We start from the raw sequence: 18,558 nt of genomic DNA on the forward strand, positions 1-18,558 counted from the left end.
TACATGAAGTAACTTTATGACTGGGCAACTTGTATATAGAGGATAATGACTTCATGTATACTCTATTCCAAAATACCCTACATTTCATAGGAATCCAGAGATGTTTACATTAGTTATGTCAAAATTAAGGCAAGTAATGTGAAGTCATTAGCCTCTATATATGAGTTGCCCAGTCGTGCAGTTACTTCATGTGCAAACTTTGTTTGCTTACTCTTGGATAAAGGATTAAACCAAGAATATAATTTCTTGGCATCTTTAATTTATAATATAACTAAGTAGAAAAACTTTCAACATCTTATTCTGATCCTATGATCAGTGTGGAATTATCAGAAATTTTGGTTTATTGAATCATACAACCTTCTGCCATTAGTTAACAGTCCACATTCTGTGCTGATTCTCTTGTAGTTTCCTACTTCTGCAAGAGATAAAGAGGGAATTCTGAACAGGAACACAGATGCGTATATTCTGTTTATGCATTTTTCATCACACTGTTTCCAATACAATGACTACTTTAGCAGAACTTCTGTAAACCCCTGGCAGAGCAGCCTATTTGAAGAGGCAATTTGTATTTGATTTTTCCTGTCATATTTTTTGGCAAGATTTAATTCTTACTTTTACAGCATTTCATTGTTCATGGTATTAAGTGCTTCTGAACATAAAGCACTTAACAGTCTTTAATGACACCCATTAAAGTTGTTGTTGCCCTTAACAAATTGGTATGTGGGATTTGGATGGGTATCCCACATGAGACATGTGGGATACCCATGTCTCATGGGTATCCCACATGTCTATTCATAACTTACTGTAATGATATTACAACACCCAATCAACTAAATAAAAGAAGATATTTATTAACTGGCTTATATTTCGCTGGATTTCAAACCAACATCTTCAGAGCACATTACATGTTACAGTAAGCAAGCAACAATGAGTAAGTGAACCATGTTGAAAGTTTATTTTTCACTAGGTTAGACTATGATAAATTTAGTTTAATCATTTATCCCAGTGAGAGGAAACAAAGTTTGCGCCTGAAAATATCTTCAGGACTGAATAGTGTTGTACTATCTTACCTGGGTAAGTAGTACAACACCAGGCAACTCGTAGCAAAGGTGGAGCAAACTACCAACACTCCTATCCCAGTATCTCCCATAATGCAAAATGCATCTCCTTGTGGATATGTATACTGTTATGCACTAAGGGATTGGCCACTACCCAGACTAGTTTCGACCTTTATTGAGATCTCTTCAGTGGGAGCCAGGCCCAGACCCAGAGTCTGGGTAAGTGTTGTACTACTTACTCAGGTAAGATAGTACAACACTATATTCAGTCCTGAAGATATTTTCAGGTGCAAACTTTGTTTGCTCTCACTGGGATAAAGGATTAAACTAAATTTATCATAGTAAGTGAACCAATTCAAATTGTAATAACAAAAGATCTAAAATCCTAATTTGGCACACACTATTGTTGTAAAAAAAAAAAGTATTACAGCTATGTATGAGTTGATCTTAAGATAACAGCACAAATTTTTGGCAAATTAATACAACCATACTTGTTCAAGGTCAGGTGAATGCTTCATAGGCTGATTCTAAAAATAATATTTCTGACCTGTAATTCTATGTTAACTGTAACATGTAATGTGCTCTGCAAATGATGGTTTGAGATCCAGCAAAATATAAGCCAGTTAATTTTGGTGTTGTAATACTGTTAAAATAAGTTATGAATTTATTTAAGTTAAGGGATATTACATCCCATATTGTTTCTTAGCCGAATAAGAAACTCAAAGAGTTTCATGCCGAATATAGAAACTATATAAAGTTCAGCAATTCCAAGCATAAGCAAATACCTGGATAGCGCAACACCTGACCAATCTGGTAGTGCAAACTGAGGCAACTCATAGTAAGGGTGGGGCAAGCTCCGATCACTATTCTTGGTATTTTGCCTCAGTTTGCACTACCAAATGGGTCAGGTGTTACACAATCCAGGTATTTGCTTATGCTTGAAATCGCCAAACTTTATATAGTTTCTATATTCAGCATGAAACTCTGAGTTTCTTATTCAACTAAGAAACAATATGGGATGTAATATTCCTTAACTTAAATAAGTTCATGTCGCCGAATTGAAGCCTTTGGCTCTTCATATAATTAGTAAGTTATGAATAATCTTTAACACCTAAACTTATCTATTAGATGGTACTTACTAATATTGCACTGTCCTTCCATGCAGCTGTAGTACCTTATGCAATTGTTAGGTATGTAGATTTTACAAGATCACAAATGTCCCAATTTAAAGTCTGCTATCAGAATTTATTGTAATGTTTTATTTTTATACCACTAATGTGCAAATGTATTAGAGTAATATGGTTATATTAAAATTAATATTTTATTCAAACCTTGGTATCTTTCTAAGTCTGGTTTCCACCGATGAAAAGAGTCAAAACCAGTCTGAGTAGTGGTCCTTCCCATAATACATAGCAATATACATGTTCTGAAACACGCTTGCATTACAGAATACTCGGGCAATTGATGTGAAGTCAACTGTCTATCTTTACAAGTAGCTTAGTTATGAAGGTACTTCACAAACTTTGTTTGCTTACACTGGATAAAGGATTAAAAAAGTAAAAAACTTCTAGAATTGAGACCACATGTTTTTAGATAAATAACAAGTTTAATAAAATAAACAAATACAACCCTACAAGTTTCATAAGTCATTAGACATCATCAGGTGTACTAGCATGTTATTCCCCCCCCCCATCTCCCCAAAAAGACTAGAAACAATTAATTACAAATATTAGATGAGATTGTACATACTGTAGTATCATGCATATTGTGTCCGAGGTCTGCATTAGTGAAATTTTTAATGAAACCAGACAAAACCTGGTGTAGGATTAAGCCTCGATTTTTATTACATTGTGTGGGGATCCTTTAGCATTTCAAGAGGCGTCCTTGAACTTTTTCTTGTAAAACAGTTAAGACTAATATAAGACATCTTTGTCTGTTGCCAAACCTGATTTATGCTGTCTTCTTTTTTCAATGTATTTTACGTGTTCAGACATGTGGATCTTCCCTGACCTTCCTGTCTCCACAGCAAATGCCACGAGTAATGAATTGTATAAATGCCTGGTTTTTTCATGGGATGATGTGGAAATTTTGGTGCATGTAAGAACTTCGAAATTTTATGCAATGGTAAAAAGTCACTTTAATGTTGTACTTGAGTAGCAACATTGCCACTTTTAACATTCTTGACATAATATAGCATGATTGCATTCTTAAAATCTTGTTTAAATAAAAGAGCTGATTGAGGTGTATTAAGAATTTAGTTGATAGTCTTGAGTTCATAACCATGGAGGGCAAGGTGTGCCTCGAGTAGCACGGCTCTTTATTCCTGTTAATTGACATACTGGATGCATTATATTCTCTATCTTGTAATGGATGATGGTGTGAAGCAACATGTAAAAATCTTCCAGTTGCAGTAAGTTTTCTATATACTGAAAATGTCAATCATTTTTCTTCTTCATTTACTTCAACAAGGATATCAAAGAACAGTAATCTTTTGTAATCTTCCTGTTCAAGAGTGATTTTATGTTGGGATACAAGCTATTCAGATAATCTTTAAAACGAATTAAGTTATCCATTGTTACTGACCAAACAATGAAAATATCATCAAGATTTATTTATTTAATAAAATAAACAAATATAACCCTACAAGTTTCGAAAGTTATCAGACTTTAGATAAAAGTTTTTAGATAAAAAATTTTATCTAAAAACATGTGGTCTCAACACTGGAAGTTTTCCACAGAACTGCTAAATCACAGAAACTTATGTATTAAATTAAACTTGCCAAGAATTTATATAATTAATATTTATGTTTACCAAATGAATGACTGAAATTAATTTTGTTAAAAAAAAACATTATAAGCTTAAAGGTCATATCATATTAAGTCTTTAAACATACAGAAATACTCATAAAGATCAAAATGTTTTTTGATAGTTAAAAATCAGTTTCACCAGTTAATGATCACGAAGATTTATAGGTTGTTATTTGATATCATGTTGACGCAACTAAGTGCCATGTGTATCATGTTTATCAATTTCGTGATGTCAGTAATCAGTTTATTTGTTGCGTAGGGGAAAGGATGAATTGAGTTTCTAGGAGAAACATCTTTCCCCCTTTGTATGAGACAGGGTAACTCATCTTAAGTTTAAAAACTCTTAAAAATGTTTTGCTCAACTTTTACAAGGAATCTTTATAAGTTCTCTGCACTTCTGATAGAATTTGAACCAATGCAATGACAAATAAATATGGTTACCTTTTCTGGCAAGAGTTCTGGTAATTATATAAAACAAAATGAACATACCAATGAAATAGAGAAATTTTATTCAGAATATAAATGATAAAACTATATTTTATGACTCAAAAACCCAATTTTTTATATCATTAATGAATTTTTAAAGTGTTGAACATCACAGCACAATTAAAACATCACTTTGTGTGTGTATTTATCTAAAAATCCATTCATCACAGATTTCAAAAAAAAATAAACTTGATTGTCATTAAACAATTTTCATTGGCAAAATTTCCGTATCATATTTCATGTAAAATCACCCAAGTTTTAAATTAAATATTAGTTCTGTCAAATATTTACATATATAATGAATTGAATAAATTTTTTTATTTTTTATTTTTAGAAGACTTTAATAAGTAAAGATCAGGTCATTCTTAGAATAACAAAGAAATCACGGCTGATTTATTTAAACTGACCGGCAAGTTTTAGATTGTAAGAGTGGAGGTTTCTGTGGTTTAGAAGTTCACATGGTATATTCCGGTAACTGGACCACATTTTTTTTTTAATAAGCTATATAAAACACAATGAATTAATAAAAGACCCGACAAGTTTCGTAAGTCGTTAGACTTGCATCTTCAGGGGTAAAAGGTAACTGAAAGTTAAAACAACAAAAAAGAGATTAACAGTTCATACTATACAGTTGTAGCCTTCTGACTATTCATAAAATTAAAAATCAGAATGCAGATTCAAAGCAGTGCTGGGTTTAAACAATACTGGATGATGCCACGTTCTGTTGTTCACGCTCATAATGTCTGAGGTCTGACTGAGGTATATTTTTTTATTAAAGCTGACCAAACTTGGTGGAGAATTAATCCTTGATTTTTATTGTATTATGTTGGTATTTTAAGCATGTTTGCAGCTTCTTTAAATTTCCTTATGTAACAGTTTTTTTTCTATGTACGACATGCTTGTATTCTGCCATAGTACATTGTGGACAGTGGAAGTGGTATGGAAAGCTAGACATGATTTTTGTTGTCTTCTGTTTTGTACATCCTTTTGGTGTTCGTTCATGCGAATTTCCCCAGATCTTCCTGTCTGTCCTATGTAGCAGATGTCGCAAGAACAATAAATGTTGTAAACACCTGGTTTTTTTAAAGGATGATGAGGAGGTTTCGGGTGATGTAGAAATCTCGAAATTTTTTCCAGCGGCAGAAAGGCTACTTTGATGTTATATTTGTTAAGTAATTTAACAATCTTGTCTGTAACATTTTTGGTATATGGAAGCTTTCCATACCACTTCCACTGTCCACAATGTACTATGGCAGAATACAAGCATATCATACATAGAAAAAAAAACTGTTACATAAGGAAATTTAAAGAAGCTGCAAACATGCTTAAAATACCAACATAATACAATAAAAATCAAGGATTAATTCTCCACCAAGTTTGGTCAGCTTTAATAAAAAAATATACCTCAGTCAGACCTCAGACATTATGAGCGTGAACAACAGAACGTGGCATCATCCAGTATTGTTTAAACCCAGCACTGCTTTGAATCTGCATTCTGATTTTTAATTTTATGAATAGTCAGAAGGCTACAACTGTATAGTATGAACTGTTAATCTCTTTTTTGTTGTTTTAACTTTCAGTTACCTTTTACCCCTGAAGATGCAAGTCTAACGACTTACGAAACTTGTCGGGTCTTTTATTAATTCATTGTGTTTTATATAGCTTATTAAAAAAAAATGTGGTCCAATTACCGGAATATACCATGCAAAGTTTTAGATTATTTTTTCTCAATGGCATATTTCCATAATTTTGCTCATTTCTTACACAGAATACAGTAATCCCTCGATTAGTGCGTAATTTTTTTTCGATACCCAAATTCGATTAGCGCGCCTATATGCATCTTAAAAATAAATGTTATAGATTTTAAAAATTTTCTATCTATACATTTTTTTATGGCTAACTATTTAAAAAAAATCACTCACCAGAATGAAATAATTTAGTTACTGATTTAAACATTTTACAAATTTATTTTTAATGGCATACTACACTACTTCCATGTACACTATGTATACTATGTTCCAAATCATCTGCTATAGTACGCTCACAGATTTGAGACCCTTCGACACTTCTGCGCATGTCACAAAAAAGGAGAATCCATTCCGATAATAGGGTAATCATCAGTCTTCTGGGATGAGTTGTTTATTATTACACGTCAGAAAATTAACTTCTCTTTTATGATCATTGTAGTTTTTAAAGTGGTAACTATTTTGCTTGTATAACAGTTGAGAAATTTTATCTATAAAGCACATGATTTCGCGTGTTGGTGACCAATTCTTACATCCTTCATTTCTTTCTCCCCTTCAATGATAACATCCAAGAGTTAATTAAATCTCATTCTGAAGAATTGAGTGATTCCGACCCGCTAAATTTAGATGCACAGCGGGAAGATCCCGAAGAATATAAAGAAAATTTAACCACTGATAGTCAGCCAAAAGAGATTTCACAGAAACAATTTGAAACTATTTTTTTGTACAATCAAAGTTTTTAAGCAGCAATGCTTAGAGGCTGACCCTGATGAAGAGAGAAGCAGTAAAATTTGCAGAAGAGTTTATAGAGAGGTGTATGAAAAACAAAGAAACAAAATGCCTGCCAAACTACGTTAGCTCAATTTTTTGTTAAGAAGCAGAATAATTAAATTTATATTCTGAATATGTTTTATTGTCATTCAGCTTCATGGTTTTCCTTTAACTAGGCCCTTAATTCTTTTATAAAAAAATTAAAGTTCAAAAAAGAAATGTGAGGAATGAATTATATTTTCCCATAGGTTATTGTATTCGATTAGTGCGCCTGTTTTAAAGAACACATTAGGAGCACTAATCGAGGGATTGCTGTATACGGAAGCTTGAAATCTACTCAATGTAAAAAATTTTGCAATAAGATGGAATCAATTTTTATTCGATTTGAATGTGGTTGCCTTAGCAATATAAAATTTGATTATTTCAGTTTGTTATTACACGGTTATATTCTGTCTTTTTATAATTTTCAATTATATGATCCACCTCATTCCTGTGACGTAGCATGTGTGCATATATATATATATACTGAGAAAAAGAGGGGCAAACATTCTTGAATCTGAAATGCTTAAGATTGTTGCCAGCAATAGTAAACTGTCAGTCACATATAGTATGTGTGAAAGCACACTTCTATACACTTCAAATATACATTTCCAAGCATCCTACAACAATTTTTAGGAATGTCTGAAAATAGGATTAGGATAGAAGAAATGCAACAGAGGAGATATCTGCAAGTATTAAAAACTAAATTGAGAGATTTTGTTGGAATTATCTTGTCAAACAGGAATGAAGATGAAACAAAATGTTAGTGAGCTGGAATGGAGACAAGCTATTTGATATAATGGAATAAATATAGCAAATAAAACAGATTTTATTGGAATCCTTTCCTTATTAGTATACAGTGATCATCATATGATCAACTCAAATACTGTCATATTTGAATAATAAATTTAATTTATGCTATTTATTTGATGTTGAGTACTGATTGCTAATCAATATCTGATCTTCAGAAAAGTAGCTTTCCAAAACAGATCCTCTCTTCAGTAAATATTTGTTGATACTTATATAAAAATGTTATTAGTTCCATACACAACAAGGTCACAAAATCTGCACCATAACAGTGATATATATGCAAGGGCAAGTGATTAGCAAAAAAGAAGATATTTGCTGATGTGTTTCTTAACAGCTGTAGATCATAGCACTTGTAAAATGGTATGGGAGAAAGCTATCCAAAAGAAAAGGGTTAATGGAATGAAATAGAAGGATTATTATTATTATTACATCGCATCTCCAGGGAGTTCAAAGACTCATCGAGGGAGGGCATCTACTCTACAACTCTTCGACTCACAACCAACCTTCATCATCTAACACCAACGGCATCTACCACCACTAGTACCTTTCACAGACAATCACAAACATCCATGCCCACGGTGGGATTTGAACCGGCAGCCTTTTGGCTGGAAAGCGGATACGCTAACCACTCGGCCAATTAACCAGCCTGGATAAATATAAAAACAAACTGTGTATAGATGTTGGCTAGCAGCTGCTTGCATTTTTATATTTTTAGAGGAAAGTGGTAGTCATTTTCATACAGCAGCACTCATGAGAATATCTACAAAAAAGACAATGTAGAAACAGCATTATGAAAAAAATAGTGGATAGTCCACCTAATAGATGATCTCTTTAGTTATTCAACTGGTGCAAGTGTTGGCATCAGGAGGATGTGGAAACATTAATCAGAATATGGAAAAGAGATGTAAAAATCAAAGTTCATCCAATTTAATGGCCTGGTTGATTGAGTGGACAGTATTGCTCTTCTCCAAGCAATAAGCTGCAAATTCAAATCACACTATGGTATGGATGTTTGTGCAAGTGTTTAGGTAATGGATGAATTTCAGAACATGTCATGTGACCACTATCATTCCTGATTATTGGATGCCTGAAATGGCTTGAAACCTTTTCCTGTTTGGTCTCTAAAAAGTAAAGAAATCCTTATCTAATCCTTAGCTCACCTATGGTACTAAACGTATGACAGATTTACAACCTTTTACAAGATTCATATTCACATACCAATTTTTTCATTTATGAGGAAGGAACTAGCCAGGTGTAAGTTGTATTCCGAATTATCAACAGGGAACCTGGCATTTTCAGTATATCTGGAGGAAGACCACATTAAGAAAAGTTACAGGGCATTGGTAAAATTATGAGGATTATCTGATATTCTGAATGGCAGAAGGTGGATGATTTGTGTTAGGTCATTATTAACAGAAAACACTTTGGCATTTCTTTCAGTTTGAGCTATGAAGTTACAGACAGGAAGTCAACTAGAATTATGAACAATGAGGTCCCTGGGAAAGATAATCTCACTGTTTGGATAATTAGAACACAGAAAATCAACCTTTGATTTTCTGTGTTCTAATTATCTAAATCTGTGTTCTATGGCTCTCTTCATTCTGATAAGAATGAGGAAAGCCATAAAGGTAACAAAGAAATTTTAAACTAAACTAGACCATAAAGAAAGGATTCAAGACTTAGCAATCTCCATTGTGGAATGTCAGATAATAAAAATGCGCATGCACTGCAGGAATCAAATAGAATATAATTCCTGCAATCCAATTTGAATAGCTGACGTAGGCAGTAATTATTGAAGATGCAAGGTTCTGAGGTTCTGTGAGAAATAACCGAACTGGATGTTGATGCATATAAGTGATAGTGGTGGTGGTGCATGTCGTTAATATTTATGGATGTGTGCTTTATAGAATGCTTTTTGAGTTTTTTTTTTTTTTTTATCTGGGGGGGGGGCAGTACATTTTTGTTTTTTGCAATACTGTTTTTAGGAGATATTTTCTGAACCACAGTGTTACTTATTTTTAGTTTCCTTCATTGGCTGGCAATTGGTTAGTTGATTTGGATTTATGGCTGGGGCAACTGAGGTTTGAATGTGGTGTGAAGACCATGTTTTTTTTAGTATTTGGCTTTCTTTTCTGATGTACCTCTGACATAGGGAAGGTAATGTTTTGTTCCTGTGTATTAGAGGAGGAAATAATGGGACTATTTAGTATTTTATCTATTTTGTAGGAATTGTAGCCATTGGCCAAGAAAGTATGGTGCAGATATTTAAGTTCTGTGGAAAGAGCTGTATCATTAGATTTTATTATTATCATCATCATTGTATCATTAGAAATCAGGACTTTATAGATCTTTTGTCTGTTACAATTTGAATTGTTTCACTTACTCACTGTCGCTGATACATGCTGCATTATGCTCTGAAGATGCAGATTTGAAATTCGGCAAAATCTAAGCAAGTTAATAAACATTTTTTTTTTTTTTAATGAAATAGTTCATTTGGTGTTGTTAATACTGTTAAAAATAAGTTATGAATACCCTTCAACACCTAAGCTTGTTTGTTAGACTACTAACCCAACTGTAGGATTAGATATGGCAACAGTGACTTCATGCTTTCAGTAAGTAAAGTAGTGCTGCTTCACTGGTTGATGAAAGTCATCTACTATCTAAGGATCTACCTGATTGGCATTTTTTCCAAACAGGGAAAGTATGCTTATAAGTCAGCAATACACACATGAACTACCAGAGCCTCATTTGTGAAAACAGGTTACACTGCAGGAAGGCTGAGTTGGCATGACTGATAGAGGCTACATATTGCACATTACCAGCCCATCAGTGGCTCAACTTAAAATGCTCTTAAGTTTTCTCCAAAAAAGGGACAACAGATTGTGAAAGATCAAATCAAAGATGGAATGATTAAATTTTGGCTGGAGTAAGTGTACTGTTTAACCAAGATAGTAGTTGTGATAGATATGCAGGAGCCACAAAGGAAAGCAAAATAACCCACATCTAATGATGATTAACATCAGAAGGATGCTAATAAGTTCGAATTATAAAAACCAAGTCAGATCCTAAATGTATATAATCATATAGGCCCATTTAGTAAGTAGCGTGCGTGTCTATATATATATATATATAGACACACATACATACACTAGTAAGCTACTTGAAGTTAGAGTGAATTTTCATTTATGTATTCAAGGTTATTCTTCATGATAGAAACAATTCTAAGATCAGACCTGAAATTCCAATAACAGCAACAATAAGAAATATGAACTGGTATCTCGATTAAAAAAAATCCTTTTATTTGAATAAAAACTAATACTTATACATGCAATAATGTTACTCAACTAATACTGGCTGAGTTTTCTGTATGTACAAAAGATTAAATTGCAAATCTACATTACTATAGCGTATGTTAATGACCATTAATTCAACTTCAGAAAACTAGTACCTTAGCCTGACTAAATTTAATACTGCTTGTATTAAATTTAGTCAGGCTTGACAAATTTTAATACTGCTTGTACCCATACAGTTTTCTGATAGCTAAGACAGCAGTCTATTAGTAATATTGTAATGGCATACATTGTAATAAAATTATGGAGATAACTAATGTTTAGAGTAATAACTTCACTTTAATTTAAACCAAAATAATTACCCGATGTTTCAACCTTCATGGAGTATACTTATATATACAAAGAAACAAGTTACTTTACAATACCCTAGAGCAGGAGTTCCCAACCTTTTTGTTTCCTAGAGCACATTCTAAAATACCGATAGGGCGACGGGCACCATCTATTTTTTCAAGCAAATTTTTTGAATTCATTTGTTAAATGAATACATACAAGGTTTACATTATAATCAAATGTTTTATTACTTAAAAGTTTACATTATATAAAAATTTAAATATATATATGTAAGTTACTGTGATCTTTGGCATTGCATTTTATTGGCCAGTGCTTCATAATTAGGAGAATATGATGATATTCCAGTTCTTAAACTGGAATGAACAACTTCGAATGAGCGTCTACTTTACATTGTATGCGTTTAATACTCATCATGTGTCATTAACGCATGCGTCATATAGCATGCCATGAATTGTTGCGTGATTATTTCAAACTATACGGCACACGGTTGAACAGCGGCGGGCACACACAAATTGGTCGACGGGCACCATGGTGCCCATGGGCATAGGGTTGGGAACCCCTGCCCTAGAGTAACCCTAATTTGGTTGACTGCTAACACTAAGCACCTGACCTCTGGTGGAAAAAAAAAAAACTACTACACCAAAGCTAGAGTCCTGTTGTCTGTTTGGCTAGAGACTACTAACAGATAAATTAGAACAAAACAGTAGTAGTGATGACCAATATATGAAATGTTGTTTTTAGTCCTCAACCTTATGGTTGGTCGGATACAATATGCTATTTTACCAGGTAATGATTATAAAACAATTTGGTTTCTAGTTGCCTTCCTTGCCATAAGTATTTATGACTGTAGACGTGTGTTCAGGAACCAGTTTGCCTGTTCTGGGGGACGAAAAACCCACGTTTCCGGATGAAAAACGAGAAAAAGGTTCCTCGTGTCATGGATGGGAATCAAACCCAGGTCTTCCTGACCAAAGAGCTATACCGACCAAATTACGGAGCCTCTATATATGAAATAAGAACTAAAATTATTGCTTAGAGTCCAGAAGTGGGATTTGCCAAAGAACTTCATTTCTTTTCTTTTTTATTTCTGATCCACACATGAAAGGCCACAAGACCTATAGCCTATCAGTGCTGTGTGTGGGCAAGAGGAATAGAAGAAAATAGGAATCTGTTCACATTTTGCTTGAACAGCTGAGGATTGTAATCTTTCAGGAAGGTAGAGTGGGGAAGACTGTTCTAAAGGACAGAAGCAGATGGAATGAAAGAGGAGCAGTGAAGTTGGTTAGGTGAGTTTTGAGATGGACTGTAAAAGGGTGTTGGTTAGCAGTCATTCTTGTTTTAATGATTTTGGAGGACAGTGGAGGAATAATAGTGGCCAATTCAGCAGAGAACTGTCCATGTAGAAGAGGCACAAGGCAGAAACTGAACACCTGTGACAGCAGGATTGAAGTGGGTTTGCGAGAGATCTCGCGTTGAAAGTTTAATGGAATATTTACAGCACTAGGAAAGGATTAAAAACTAATTTTAATGCTTCCAATATTTCCTCTCAGTCATTGAGACATCTTCATACATTACAAATAACTCTTGTAACACACACACAAAGACAACACAATACTAAATGAAACACGTGGGTGACTAAAGTCCTATCTAGGTGGAGCATCCTCTATGGGCATTTGTAGGTGATCTAGGATGTAAAGTGGGGCCTCTTACAATTATTGTTTCCCAAATTTTGGGAAGTTTTATGCATCTGTATTTATTTAAATTCCGTTGATTTCTGAGTGATGCATGTTTTTAGAACCTGCAGCATCACTCAGCATCATTTTGAATATATGTATGCAGCATCATTTTGAATTTACTATGGTGGAGCATGGTCGTTTTCTTCCAGATCTTGTGGGGTTGTATCCAGTACATGTCTGCATGGCCAGATTGACACTAGTTGTAATTGCAGATGTATGATTCATGTTCTTCTAAATGGATAATCATTGATCTACCTGTCTGTTTGAAGTAAGATAGCTTGCAGGAACAGGATACTTTATATACCCCAGGCACTGAGAGAGGAGGGAGCTGATCTTTGGTAGAACGAATAAGGGTAGCAAATTTTTTTGGCTTGCTGTACTTTTTTTTTTAAAGATGTGGCTATTTTTTCTGATGTGCCACGGATGTAGAGGATAGTGATGGCATTTCTGAAATTATTCTGAAGCGATGGGAGAGGTACTGATTATATTTTTAATTTTGTAATCACTGTAGCCATTGGAAAGGAAGGTGTTGTGTATGCGGTTGAGTTCAGTTGAAAGAGAGGTTCCACTGGAACAAAGATTATAGGCTCTATTGGTTAGTTTTAATAATGCCATATTGTTGAGTGGGGTGGTGGTGGTGTGAAAGTTTGTGAATGTATCTGCCTGTGTGAGTGAGTTTTCTATATACAGTGAAAGAAAGGTTACCATTAGGAAGGAATGTAACTAAGGGTAAAGTATTGTTATTTTCCTTTTCCATCGTAAATGGAAATGAAGAATACTGCTGTAGTAATTTTAGTTTCACTATTAGAAGCTACAAGGAGAATCTGCAAGGGTACATGCTATCCTACACACTGGAATTAAAATACCTAAAGATGTTTTTTTTGTCAACTATATGATATGGGCATCAAGCGGAAAAGAAGCATAATCTTGATTGCACCATTGATAAACATACCCTGTCTGTCATTACTGAATTGCTCTTTGCTGTTTGTGATGCCCGGCTGTCATGACGTCATTCACACAATCACAAATCGTAGAATAGTACATCAGTACATGTATAGTACACTATAGCACTAGTATACTACTACTATAGGTTGACCAAATTCTCATGAATGGGTTCCCAATATATATATATAATATGTTACCAAAACTAAAATGATGGTGCTAGGTTCAAAAAGAACAAAATAAGATAAATAAAATAGCAATTAGAGGTAAGAACACTGAACAACTAAAATTATCATATATCTGGGAGGAACTATGCAAGTAGATTAAGTTAGAAATATGAAGAAGAATTTCAATAGCAAAAGAAGTATTAAAGGAAAAAAGAGATCTTTCATTGCAAGGAAGATAAATAACGGCATACACAAAACATTTGTTCAGAGTGTGTTCTTATGTGTTTGAGATTTCAATTATTACAGCAGAAGCATGGAAAAGAAATGAAGCATTTGAAATGTACTGTTGGAGAATATTTAGTAGGAGTAAATTGAAGGAATCAGGAAGGAAAATGAAATTCCTAGGACACATACAGAAACATAACAAATGAATTATAAACATATTAGAAGATATATGTAGATTAATTGGAAAAGGTTATAATGCTACTAGAGAAAAGCTGAAAATAGGGAAGACATGGAATAAGGAACTCCCCATATCAACAGGGAATTAGAATGTGCCTTAGAATGAATGAATGAAAATACATTGATGCTCATAAGTTAAAGATCATTATCACTGTTTTTACTATAATCAATTAATGCTAACAGTGCAAATAAAATCCAGGTAGTTCCTGACTTCATGAGTTAATTTGTTCCTAGTGCACGCTTGTAAAGAGGGAATTTCCCATATATTTAATGTTAAAAAACAGGGGTCACGTTCCTAAAGCTGAATTTTTGACCACAGCAATGTTAATGTTAAAAGTCAAAGAAACAATGATTTATTTATTCAAATAAATGAAACATAGCTTCTGAAACTGAATTATAATAATAAAGAAATCATTTATGTCATACAAATGTTAAAGAATATTTATTCTTCATCAAATGCACACTCAACAGTTCATTTTACCCGTTTCTTTTTGTTAAAATCATCCTATAGTATTAATTTGTTTTAACATACTATACAGAATAAGACAGATAAATGTGAAATAAGACAAATTAGTGAAAGCGCAACAACTACTCTTTGTAAAGTCAAGCATAGTAAATGTGAAATGTTATGCGAGTCAGTGAGAGGCTCATCTGCCTGAACACATGCAGAGTAGTACTGTACAGCTACACACGTGGTTTGAAATGCTGTATTTATGAATGTTTAGCATTTATTTATTATTCCCTCTTGCAATTAATGTTTATAATTTTTCTTTTTTCTTTGTTGATACTTTGAAACAAAAACTCCTAAACTCAGGAACTGCCTGTAATTTCTTCATGTTAGAAACTGAGAAAATACTCTCTTTATAATGATCAGGAATATCATACAAGCAGACGTTAAATTAATTTCAGTTAATTTTTTTCCACATCCAAAGAAAAAGTATTGAGATCAGAAGTGCATAAGTTCAGTGAAGAGCTGGTGTTTTAAATAACTCAATTTACTAGGCAAAATCGCAAATGTTAACAATGTATATTTCTTCTTAATCATGTCATTATCATACCAGTTCTAAGGTTTATTTTTCACTTGATTAGACTATAATAAATTTAGTTTAATCCTTCTTTATCCAAGCGTGAGCAAACAAAGTTTGCGCCTGGACGTATCTTCAGGACTGGGGTAAGGTGATACAACACCGGGCAACTTGTTGCAAAGGTGGAGCAAGTTAACATCACTCCTATTTCAGTATCTCCCATAATGCAAAACACATCTCCTTGCGGATATGTCTAATGTTATGCATTAAGGGAAGGGCCACTACTCAGACTAGTTTCGACCTTTATTGAGGTCTCTTCAGTGGGAGCCAGGCAGAAGCATTAGCAAGGTCATCCCTACCTATAGGAGTTGCCAAAAGGTGTGCCACCATTTTTTTATTAAATTACTCTGGATTTAGAGAAAGATGTTGAAAGTTTATTTTTCACTTGGTTAGACTATAATAAATCGAGTTTAATCCTTTATCCAAGTGTGAGCAAGCAAAGGTTGTGCCTGAAAGTATCTTCAGGACTGGGGTAAGGTAGTACAACACAGGGCAACTCGTTGCAAAGGTGGAGCAAGCTTACATCACTCGTATCTCAGTATCTCCCATAATGCAAAACACATCTTCTTGCGGATATGTATAATGTTATGCATTAAGGGAAGGGCCACTATTCAGACTAGTTTCGACCTTTATTGAGGTCTCTTCAGTGGGAGCCAAACCCAGATGTGGAGATACCAGGCAGAAGCAATGGATGTTCTGACTCAAGGACTATGCAATTGTTTGTTACAGTGAATAATTTTGCTTTTTTGTTTCAATGAGAGTCGACTGCATTAAATTAAGTGAAAATCATGAATTTGAAAAATATATGAAGGTAAAAACAAAAACAAGGCCTGGTTTCACCTCAGTGGGTATGTGAACAGTCAAAACAATAGAATATGGTCATATGAAAATCCACATGCTTTTCATGAAAAAGTTTTGCATTTTCAAAATTGGAGTTTGGTGTGCAATATCATGCCATTGTATAGTGGGACCCATTTTCTTTGAAACAATTGTGAATAGCTCTGTCTACCTAGACCACCACACAGTTTGTGGCACTCCTTGATGTCAGCGAACACAATTGCTGGTTCCAGCAAGACAGTGCCACATTATCGAATAGGTACTGTACATTTTTTGCGAGAATTTTTTGCTAACAGTCTCATCCTGAGAGAATTGTGGCCTCCAAAGATCACCAGATTTATCACCACACAGTTCATGGCACTCCTTCGTGGATCACCAAATTTTTTCGTTTGGGAGTATCTCAAAGGTGTTGTTTACGGAATAATCCTCGCACACTGGATGAACTAAAATGAACATTTCAACAGTGACTGAAAACATCAGCGTGCAGGTGCTTCACAAGGTGGCATCAAACCTGGTAAAAAGAGCGCAAGTTTGCATTCATGAAGGAGGTGGTCACTTCCAACATGTTATAATGAGGCTCTATTCTTCTTTTGTAATTATTATTATTATAAAAATGTAATTATTTTATTTCACATTCCAATTAGCATATTCTCTTGCAGTTTTGACTATCATCTATCCATTAACATGAAATTCTTGATTCAAGGGGTATACGGGATACCAGGATGGTACAATATGAAAAGTTTACATTATTACAAACTTCTGTATGTCCCATACAGTATGAAGATTTTATTACCAACAAAAATATAGTCAATGAAACTTCTTATTCTTTGTGTCTTCTCTTCATGTGAGGTCTACATCTTTGTGGGAACATGATATTAGTAACGACTAGTCCATGACCAGGACAGGAGTCTAACAGGTGTTAACCTTTATTATTAGCTCGGCTCTTTCTCTAATTCTACTCCTCAATTTCTAGTGATTCCAAAAATCCCTCCCTCTTCCTTAGCAGAATCTTTTGTGGGACTATAAGCACAAATAAATTTCACTATGAAAATCCCCATTTTGATGGGTGCCCAAAGAAGATTACCTTTGTGTTTAGTGTTGAATACTATAGCTACTCCTTCCTTTCCCTGATCATTATTGCTTGAATATAACATCTTGTAACAGTTAATTAGAAGAATCTTACATGTTTGTTTTGGTAACATGAATTATGTTAACACCATCCAGTATCCTATCTTCTTCTTTGTCTTCTCTATATTCCCAATTTTATTTGTCTTTTCTATATCTTCAATCTATATCTTTCTTTGTATAATATGTTTTTATAATAAATTTAGTTTAATCCTTTATCCAAGTGTAAGCAAACAAAGTTTGTGCCTGAAGTATCTTCAGGACTGAGGCAACTCATGGTAAAGGTGGACTAAGCTCTCATCGTGGAAAAAAAACTTCCAACATCTTTCTCTAAATCCAGAGTAATTTTAATAATAAGGCGAGACACCTTTTGGCAACTCATATAGGTAAATATGACTTCTCCATTGCTTCCACCTTAGTATCACCACCTCTGGGTCTGGCTCCCACTAATGAGACCTCAATAAAGGTGGAAACCGGCCTGGGTAGTGGCCCTTCCCTTAATGCATAGCAGTATACATGTCCGCAAGGAGATGTGCTTTGCATTGTGGGAGATACTAAGACAAGGAGTGATGAGAGCTTGGTTCACCTTTACCACGAGTTCCCTCAGTCCTGAAGATACTTCAGGTGCAAACTTTGTTTGCTTACACTTAGATAAAGGATTAAACTAAATTTATTATAGTCTAACCAAGTGGGAAAAAACTTCCAATATGTTCTTAATGTGTTAAAATGGTCATCTGAATATCAAATAATCTGATGTGTACTATAATTTTTTCCCCTGAATTTTGGATTTCAGTTTTACAGAAATAAGAAAAAATAAACATTAATAACAAATGATGCACTGTTATTT

This window comes from Typopeltis vanoorti, chromosome 26 (genome assembly GCF_054136105.1).
Source record: "Typopeltis vanoorti isolate ZY-2024b chromosome 26, IOZ_Tvanoo_1.0, whole genome shotgun sequence".
Taxonomy (NCBI): domain Eukaryota; kingdom Metazoa; phylum Arthropoda; class Arachnida; order Uropygi; family Thelyphonidae; genus Typopeltis; species Typopeltis vanoorti.